The following is a 9311-nucleotide window of genomic DNA, read 5'->3' as shown; positions in this document are numbered from 1 at the left end:
CAGCTCATCAGCGGAAGGAGCTGTTTCCTGAGAGATGTCAGGGACTCCAGACACAAGTCTTACTACTGTAGGGCTTATTGTCCCAGTTTGTCACACACCCCAGCATTAATGTGGTATTCTGAGGATTGGTTGATGGCATTTTCTGTAGGGTATCAGTCGTAGTAACAGCAAAGCTTCCTTAGCAGCTTTGAAACTATGAGCATTGAACCAGAAAGGAGAGGAGGAACATGGCAGATACTTCATGGTGGCTACAGCTGATGTTTACACACACACATAATGCCTCTTGTGGGCTCATCTAAAAACACCAAGGGAGGGAAATTTCTGCCAGACTGGCTGACGTAGGTCAAGACCTGTGGTGGTCTGCTGCATTGGTGACCCCTAAAGGATGCCTCCCCATATTCACAACATTGTGTGGTCCCCTCTCCTTGAATCTGTGCTGGCCCTGTCACATGATGTAACCAATAAGTTACAGTGGATGTGGCTATGACCCAGTTCTGAGCCTAAGCCTAAAGAAACCTTGGTAGTTTGAGTCTCTAGGTAAGAAGTCTGTCTACTATGCTGGAGTGACTGTGTGGAAAGGCTGCACAGAGAGGGAGGAACCCTGAGATTTCACAATAAAAAACTGAGGAAGCCAGCAACAATGAGAATTGAGGCCTCAGATGTATGACCCCAGTTGAGCAATTGCATCCCCTGGCCACTTGAGCCCTCCAAGCTGAGGCTCAAGGCATGTGAGTGAAGAAGCCCTCATGGACATTCCAGTCCCAGCAGACATCACATGAATCAGAAACAAGCTATGACCTGCCAGAATTCCTGACCCACTGCATTGTAAGAAACAATAAAACAATTACTATTTTAAGACACCAAGTTTTGGTGCAGTTTGTTATGCATCAATAGATAACCAAACTGAACCAGAAGAACTCTGGGTTCTTGATGTTTGAGGGACTTCCTCCTTGGTGGGTACCAAGGAGGTCTGATGACATTTAGACTGTGTTCAAAAAGAGCTAAACATGCAGGGCAGCTAAAAGCATAGACTGGTCTGGTAGAAAATATGCATTTTAGAATTTTAGAATTTTTTAAAATCTCTAAAAAAATATGAACCTAGGCATTGTTTTCTTTATTTACTGTTAGGCTTCAAAAGCCTAACAAGAGTGGGAAATATGCCAAACATTACCGCCAGATTGGGTAGCTTTTTGACACATCCCAGTATGAGCTCCCTCTAATACATGGCAAGGGAGCTGGGACCTTCCTCTCCACTTGTGATATTTTTTAACAGTGGCTTCAATCTTATGCCTTTAGTTTAAAACCAGGTTAAGTAAACTCACTTTCATACTTGTTTTAAAAATAAACTCTTACAAGAAAGAAAATGCTCATCTTTATAGAATCCTCCCCATGTGGTACTGGCACATTCTCTCAAGAGGTACCTTAATATAAGGAAAGGATGATGAGGTTAGAAATCACAGGGGATAGGGTTTGAATCCCACCTCTTTCATGTTTTAGCTGTGAGGCTTTGGAGAAGTTATTCAACTTCTTTCAGCCTGTTCCCTCATCATTAAAAAGTGAGAATGCTAATATCTACCTTGAAGGATTGCTTTGAGAATAAAATGAGGTAATGTGTATGAAAGTACATAACATACTGCTGGGCATATGGTTAAGACTCAAAAATATCTTGACTTCATTTTGCTGCATTCAGAGGTTATTGGATCCAGGATTATGGCTCAAGGAAGTTGAAAGAGGAACCAGAGGGCTAGACAGCTCAGTGGCAGTTTGGTTGGGTCACCATTACTGCCTTCTCTTCTTTCTATTGCCATTGACTTAGATCCTAGAGATAAAAGATCTTCAAAATAGTAACCAATTATCCTATCTTTCCTGTAACCCCTGTCCCTATTCTCAACACAGAAGACAAGGGTTCTGGTTTTATCTCAAGAAAGGAATGATAATAGTTAATACCAATTATAAATGAGTCAAATTTTTTGCTTTGGGGTTTTAAAAGCCAGACTTCTGGCATAAGAACAGTTTTGAAAGAATAATTGGAGAGGCGCCTGGGTGGCACAGTCTGTTAAGTGTCTGCCTTTGGCTCAGGTCATGATCTCAGGGTCTTGGGATCAAGCCCTGTGTCGGGCTCCCGGCTCAGCAGGGAGTCTGATTCTCCCTCTCCTTCTGCCCCTCCTCCCTGCTTGTGTGCTCTCTCTCTCGCTCTCTCTCAAATAAATAAATAAAATCTTTAAAAAAAGAAAGAATAATTGGAGAGTTGATTTTTCTCAACATTGTCACACATAAGCAAACACACACACTGACACATGTGTTCATGTCCACACTCAAAGAGCTGGACAAAACTTCACTGGACTTCAGAGTAGGGAAGTCAAGTAGAGCAGGGAGCTGGCATGAGTTTCACTGTTGGCTTCGATCCTTAGAAACTATTAATGTGTTTTTCTCTTTGCCCTTAGCAATGAAATGACCTCCTCCTTATTTGGTTATGGCATCAATCTGCTTGTGAGGAGGTTCAGATTGTTTCAGCAGGAATACCGAGAGAGGAAAAGAGCCATCTGTGTGGCTCAGTCGGTTAAGCAGCCAACTCTTGATTTCAGCTCAGGTCATGATCTCAGGGTTTTGGGATCAAGCCCCATGCGTCTTGGGCTCTGTGCTCATCAGGGACTCTGCCTCTTCCCTCGCTCTATCCTCTAAGATAAACAAATACATCTTTTTTTAAAAGAAAAGAAAAGAGGGGCGCCTGGGTGGCTCAGTTTGTTAAGTGTCCGACTCTTGGTTTGGGCCCAGGTCATGATCTCATGGTCATGGGATTGAGCCCTGCATCGGGCTCTGCGCTCAGTGTGGAGTCTGCGTCAGATTCTTTCTCCCTCTCCCTCTGACCCTCCCTGCCTCTTAAAAAAGAAAAGAAAAGAAAAAGCTAACATGCATTGAAATTCAAAATAGGATTTTTCAGCAAGACAATAGGCTTGAAAACTGGACTCTGTGAGAGACAAATAATTTTCTATATTCACTTAGTTCTTATTTAAGATCAAGATCCAAACCTAGATTCAAATTTCTACCAAAGGAGGGGCTAATTTAGTCTATTGTCTTTGATTTCCTCGTCTACCCATGATGATGGTGACCACACCTATATCAAAGGATTGTTTCCAAAAGGAACTTCTGTCTTCCGAAGTGACAACTAGAGTCAGGAAGCCAAGGATATATGAAAGGAAAAAAGAGAAGCCTGCCATTTCCTGTCTTGGACATTGAAGAAGATAGCTGGGAGGTGAGAGTGAGATAAGAATCAAAGAGGTTTAACTTGGAATTGGGGAAATGGCTTCAGAAATATCCAGCAAATAGAAGAAATCATTGAAGTTGGCACAAACTGGTGCCCAATTTGATAAGTGGGCAAAGCAGGGTGAACTGTCAGAGAGATAGGGTCTAGTTTGTACTTCCAGTCCTTCCCCAGTGATGAGTATTCAGTTGAGAGCCATGGGCCTGTCATGGGGCCATGGTGTGGCAGGAAGTTGGCAAAGGGGAATTGGAAGCATGTAGTTTGGACATCTTGGGTCAGGGGCTGGATGGGGGACATAGTAGAGATTCAAGGGGTCCCCTGGGCTTTGCAGAGCTATGGGAGGTTGAGTCAGCTAGAGAGTACCAGTGAGATCAGACCTAAACAAGAGAGATGTGACTTTAGCCAAAGGCCAGTAGGGTGAACATAACCATGGCCCATAAACCAGAGAAACCAAAGGGCGCACTGAGAGCATGAGGATCCCAGTTCTTCTCTTATACCCATCCTGAGGATATCACTTAAGCTTCATCTCTCTCTCCATGCACCCCCAACAGCTACTTGGCAAGAAGCCTGAGAGGAGGGAAGGCCTGTGAGAGATCTGAGACTCTGAGCATTTTTACCTATAGAGACTAAAAAGTATCTGAACAGCCTGTTTATTCTATGGTATTGCACTGAAACAACTCCAGCTTTTAATGCTACCCAGTAGATGAAGGTTGTAAGAAAAACCACATTACTTACAAATAAACTATTTCTCCACATCTCTGAGTTGTGGGGTAAGATCATTGATTCTATTAAAGGGCTTAGACATTGGTGGAGTCCTCAGAATGGCCTGTAATAGTCAGTTTTTGCTGTGCAACAAACAAACAGCTCCAAGATCTCAATGGTTTACAACAGAAACGATCTATTTTCATGCTTTTGGTAGTAGAAATTGACTATGGTTTGGCTTATCCAAGCTGGGCTTAACAGGGAGTGGTAGAACTTCAAGCTCCTGGTTATGTTCAGTTATTTAATCTGGGGCCCAAGCTGAAGGGGCAGTGGATATCTGGAATTTGCTTTTCTCTTGATACATCACAGGGGTGTAAGAGGCCAAGTCAAATCACAAAAGCACATTTTTAAAAAAGATTTTGTTTATTTATTTATCAGAGAGGGAGAGAGAGCACAAGCAGGGGGAGCGGCAGGCAGAGGGAGAAGCAGGCTCCCCACTGAGCAAGGAGCCTGATGTGGGACTCGATTCCAGGACCCTGAGATCATGACCTGAGCCGAAGGCAGACTCTTTTTTTTTTTTTTAAGATTTTATTTTATTTATTTGAGAGAGAGAGAATGAGAGATAGAGAGCACGAGAGGGAAGAGGGTCAGAGGGAGAAGCAGACTCCCTGCTCAGCAGGGAGCCGGATGTGGGACTCGATCCCAGGACTCCAGGATCATGACCTGAGCCGAAGGCAGTTGCTTAACCAACTGAGCCACCCAGGCGCCCCGAAGGCAGACTCTTAACTAACTTAGCCACCCAGGCATCCCAACACAAAAGCACGTTTAAAGTATCTGCTTTTATCATGTCTTATGACATTCTATTGGCCCAAGAAAGTCACATAGCAAAGGGCATGAGTGTATACTTAAATAAAGAGGAAGCAAAGAATGGGGAATAACAATCTAAACCACCACAGGACCACTGTCCCCTGCCCATTCCTCACGCCCTCCCCAAACAGCAATATTCCCAAATTAATTTAGGCAGTTTAGGAGCAGAGTTTCCCTTGTGCGAAGAGTATCAGTGGAGCATCACAGAGGACCCAAAAAGCCAGCATACGAAGCATGATGGAGGATGAGGAAAGCCTAGGTCTTGGATGATATAGTTGAAGGTCTTTAGCAGACACCTACCTCTAGACCTTTTTGTAATATGAAACAATTTAATGTCTTTATTGTTAGCTGAGTTTTCTGTTTATTGCAGCTGAGTGCATCCAAACTGATACTGGACTCTTATTAGTCCTATTTCTCCATGAGGCCTAGAGAAGTAAGTGCTGGAGGTTGGATTTGAACCCAAGCTTTGTCTACAGAGCACATGCTTTTACTTTACTGTGATACCTTGCCTTCCAAGTCTTGTGTGAGTCTGAAGTCTCTAACATACATGTCAGCTGATTCAAAGGGTAATGCAGTTAAATGCCTCCATGGTGAAAAAGGAGAAAGTCTGGGCGTAGCAGTAAAAAATACAAACATGGGGGGCGCCTGGGTGGCTCAGTCATTAAGCGTCTGCCTTCGGCTCAGGTCATGATCCCAGGGTCCTGGGATCAAGCCCCATATCGGGCTCCCTGCTCGGCGGGAAGCCTGCTTTTCCCTGTACCACTCCTCCTGCTGTGTTCCCTCTCTCGCTGTGTCTCTCTCTCTGTCAAATAAATAAATAAAATCTTTTAAAAAAAAAAAATACGAACATGGCTTTGGTCTGGCCCTGTGGCCATACAACTCAGAGAAGAGTCAGGACCAGGCATCAGAGGCTACTCAGATGGAGGGCTAGTCCTGGGGTTTCCCTGGGTTTTATGCAGGGAGAGATGTTATGTGATGGTGACCCCACGCAACGACTTAATCAACCTACACACTTAAAACAAGCCTTCTCAAGCACCTGCTCCCTTCACCCCCTTGTTCTTCTTTGAAAGGATGAAAAGGAAATTTGGTAAATAGCAGGCCTAAACCATCAATCTTCAAATCTATTCTATAGATCAAGATTTCTGGGTCACACGGAAATAGCTGTCTAGGTAGATACCAGGGACTGACCCAATAATTATATCCCACACAGGAGGTGTTCAGGCAGGTTTACTGGATGAGTGAACAAACCACAATCTAGGATCAGAGCCTGATGATTCTCATTGCAAGTCTAGAGGTTTGTTGGTCAGTGTATTTAGACTAACTGAAACTCAAAGGGCTAACTAAGCTAGTCAAAGTCATGTGAGACAGATCAGCCTGGATACCCAGGATATCATGTCTTTCCAGTAAGTAGATTTCTCATACCTCTGTCCAAGGCACTTCCTAGTACTGACATATAGATGCAGAATAAACATGATAGTCACTGAGCATGAGTCAGATGGGTGAGGACATGGTGAGTGAGGTTTCCCTACCTCCCCACAGAAGACGGTGAGCCATCTCTGCCTTGAGAGGATTTGGGAATTTTGAAAGTGTAATCTAATTTCTCAGGTTTGGATGCAATTTTGTCACACAGTGAAATATATATATATATAAATTTAAACTGATATTTTGAAGGACTCCTTCTCCTATTAAGAGAAATCTACCCCTGTCAGGGACGCCTGGGTGGCTCAGTCGGTTAAGCGTCTGCCTTCGGCTCAGGTCGTGATCCCAGGGTCCTGGGATCGAGTCCCGCATCGGGCTCCCTGCTCCACGGGGAGCCTGCTTCTCCCTCTGCCTCTGTCTCTCTCTCTCTCTCTGTCTCTCATGAATAAATAAATAAAATCTTTAAAAAAAAAAAAAAAAAAAAAAAAAAAAAAAAAAGAGAAATCTACCCCTGTCCAATCCCCAGTGTCTTGTCTGTGAGAGTATCTCCCCATGACCCTACATAGCACTTGGCCCTCAAGTGGCATGATGAATGCCCAGGGTTGTGTTTTTTATTTGTTTGTTTGTTTGTTTTTTATTCGTCAGACAGAGAGAGAGAGTATAAGCAGGGGGAGCAGCAGACAGAGGGAGAAGCAGGCTCCTGCTGAACAAGGAGCCCAATGTGGGACTCAATCCCAGGACCTCAAGATCATGACCCGAGCCGAAGGCAGACGCTTAACCAACTGAGCCACGCAGGCGCCCCAAATGCCCAGGGTTTTAACAGACCTCCAGTGATGATGGGGTCCCTGGTGCTGACACGTCTGTGCTATCACTATCTTTTTATTTTTTTATTTTTTTTTTTTTTTTAAAGATTTTATTTATTTATTTGAGAGAGAGAATGAGATAGAGAGAGAGCACGAGAGGGGGGAAGGTCAGAGGGAGAAGCAGACTCCCTGCTGAGCAGGGAGCCCGATGCGGGACTCGATCCCGGGACTCCGGGATCATGACCTGAGCCGAAGGCAGTCGCTTAACCAACTGAGCCACCCAGGCGCCCATATCACTATCTTTTTATACTGGGCTTCTGCACAGAGGGTCCAGGATGGGTCATCCGCCTCCACCCACAGACCTCTACTTCCACAGCTGGGGCTGTATGGTCTTTCTCAGTTCTTATCTTTTAGTTGCTCTGAAGCAGAAGGCCTTCATAGGGAGCTCAAATTTGCCCATATCTAAGGATAACTTGATTCATGTCCCATTTTGAGGCTATTTCTTTTATTCATTCCCGTAACTAGTCAACAAATATTGATGGCCAACTTTGTGCCATCAGTGTGCTAACAACTGGAGTAGTGGGGCGCCTGGGTGGCTCAGCCGTTGAGCGTCGGCCGTCGGCTCAGGTCATGATCCCAGGGTCCTGGGATCGTGTCCCGCATCAGGCTCCTTGCTCAGCAGGAAGCCTGCTTCTCCCTCTCACTCTCCCCCTGCTTGTGTTCCCTCTCTCACTATCTCTCTCTGTCAGATAAATAAATAAAATCTTAAAAAAAAAAAAAAACTGGAGTAGTGGTTAACAAAAAATTAGGTCCCTGCCTTCATGCAGCTTGTGGCCCAGCTGAAAATATTAACATTTATTAAGACATTACAATGAAATATGAAGTAAGTTATGATAGAGGAAATAAAATGTGCTATGAGAAGTATGGAACAGGGACAGCTAATCTAGGGTGATGCAGTAAAGAGCTTCCTAAGGATGAGAACTGAAGGATGAGTGGAAATCAACCCAGTAAAAAAGTGGGGGGCCTTAAAAAACATTTTTTTAAATTAGGGGCACCTGGCTCACTCAGTCAGTAGAGCATGTAACTCTTGATCTCCAGGTCATGAGCATAAGCCCCACCTTGGGCATAGAGCTTACTTAAAAAAAAAATTAAAGAGTTGGGGGCTGAGGGGTTCACTGTTTGGTATAAATTGTTTCTTATGGTAGAAAAAATGCTCCAGAGGTGCCTGGGTGGCTCAGTCAGTGAAGCATCTGCCTTTGGCTCAGGTCATGATCTCAGAGTCCTGGGATCGAGCCCTGCATTGGGCTCCCTGCTAGGTGGGGAGTCTACTTCTCCCTCTGCCCCTCACCCGGCTCATGCTCTCTCTCAAATAAATAAATAAAATCTTTTAAAAAAAAAGAAAAAGAAAAAGTGCCCCATGAAACTGTTACTTGGATACAGAATTATAACCAACATAAAACAAAAACAACATACACTTCTCCAGAGAAGAGAAAGAGTATATAAGAGTATATTTTCAAACTATTTTATAATACTTAATATAACTTGGTTAACAACATTAGACAGACAGTCTAAGACAGGAAAACTATAGGCTAATCTCAGTGACAAACACAGTTGGGAAAATCCTAAACAAGATTTTCATAAATCAGGGTGCCTGGGTGGCTCAATCGGTTAAGTGTCTGCCTTTGGCTCAGGTCACAATCCCAGGGTCTTGGGATTGAGCCCAGAGCAGCAGCTTTCTTGCTCAGTGGGGAGCCTCCTTCTCCTTCTCCCTCTGTCCCTCCCCCTGCTCGCACTCTCTCTCTATCTCTCTCAAATAAATAAAATCTTTTTAAAAAGGAAAAGATTTTCATAAATCTAACCAAGCTGTGTGTGTGTGTGTGTGTACTACTAACCTGATAATAAAAAAGGGGGAGGAACCCATAAATAATTATTGTATTGTTTATAAGGATTTTATTGTCTACTAGAAAACCCAACACATTATTAGAATTGATTAATAAGCAAAACAATTGGTTTTCTTTAAATGAGCAGCAGGTAGTAAGAAAATATAATTTTATAAAAGCCCTTTTATAATTACAATAAAAATTTTAAGATAACTAGGAATAAATTGAACAAAAATGTTCAAGAAATTTCTGAGGAAAACTATAGCATTTTATTGAAAGGTGCTAAAGAAGACCTAAATAAACAGAGAGACACACCATGTTCATGGATGAGAAGATTTAATGTTCAATGGTGTCAACTGTCCCCAGATTAATCTGTAA

This window comes from Halichoerus grypus, chromosome 9 (assembly GCF_964656455.1).
Source record: "Halichoerus grypus chromosome 9, mHalGry1.hap1.1, whole genome shotgun sequence".
In the NCBI taxonomy this organism is placed as follows: domain Eukaryota; kingdom Metazoa; phylum Chordata; class Mammalia; order Carnivora; family Phocidae; genus Halichoerus; species Halichoerus grypus.
The sequence above is the reverse complement of the archived record's forward strand: the minus strand, read 5'-3'. Positions refer to the sequence as shown.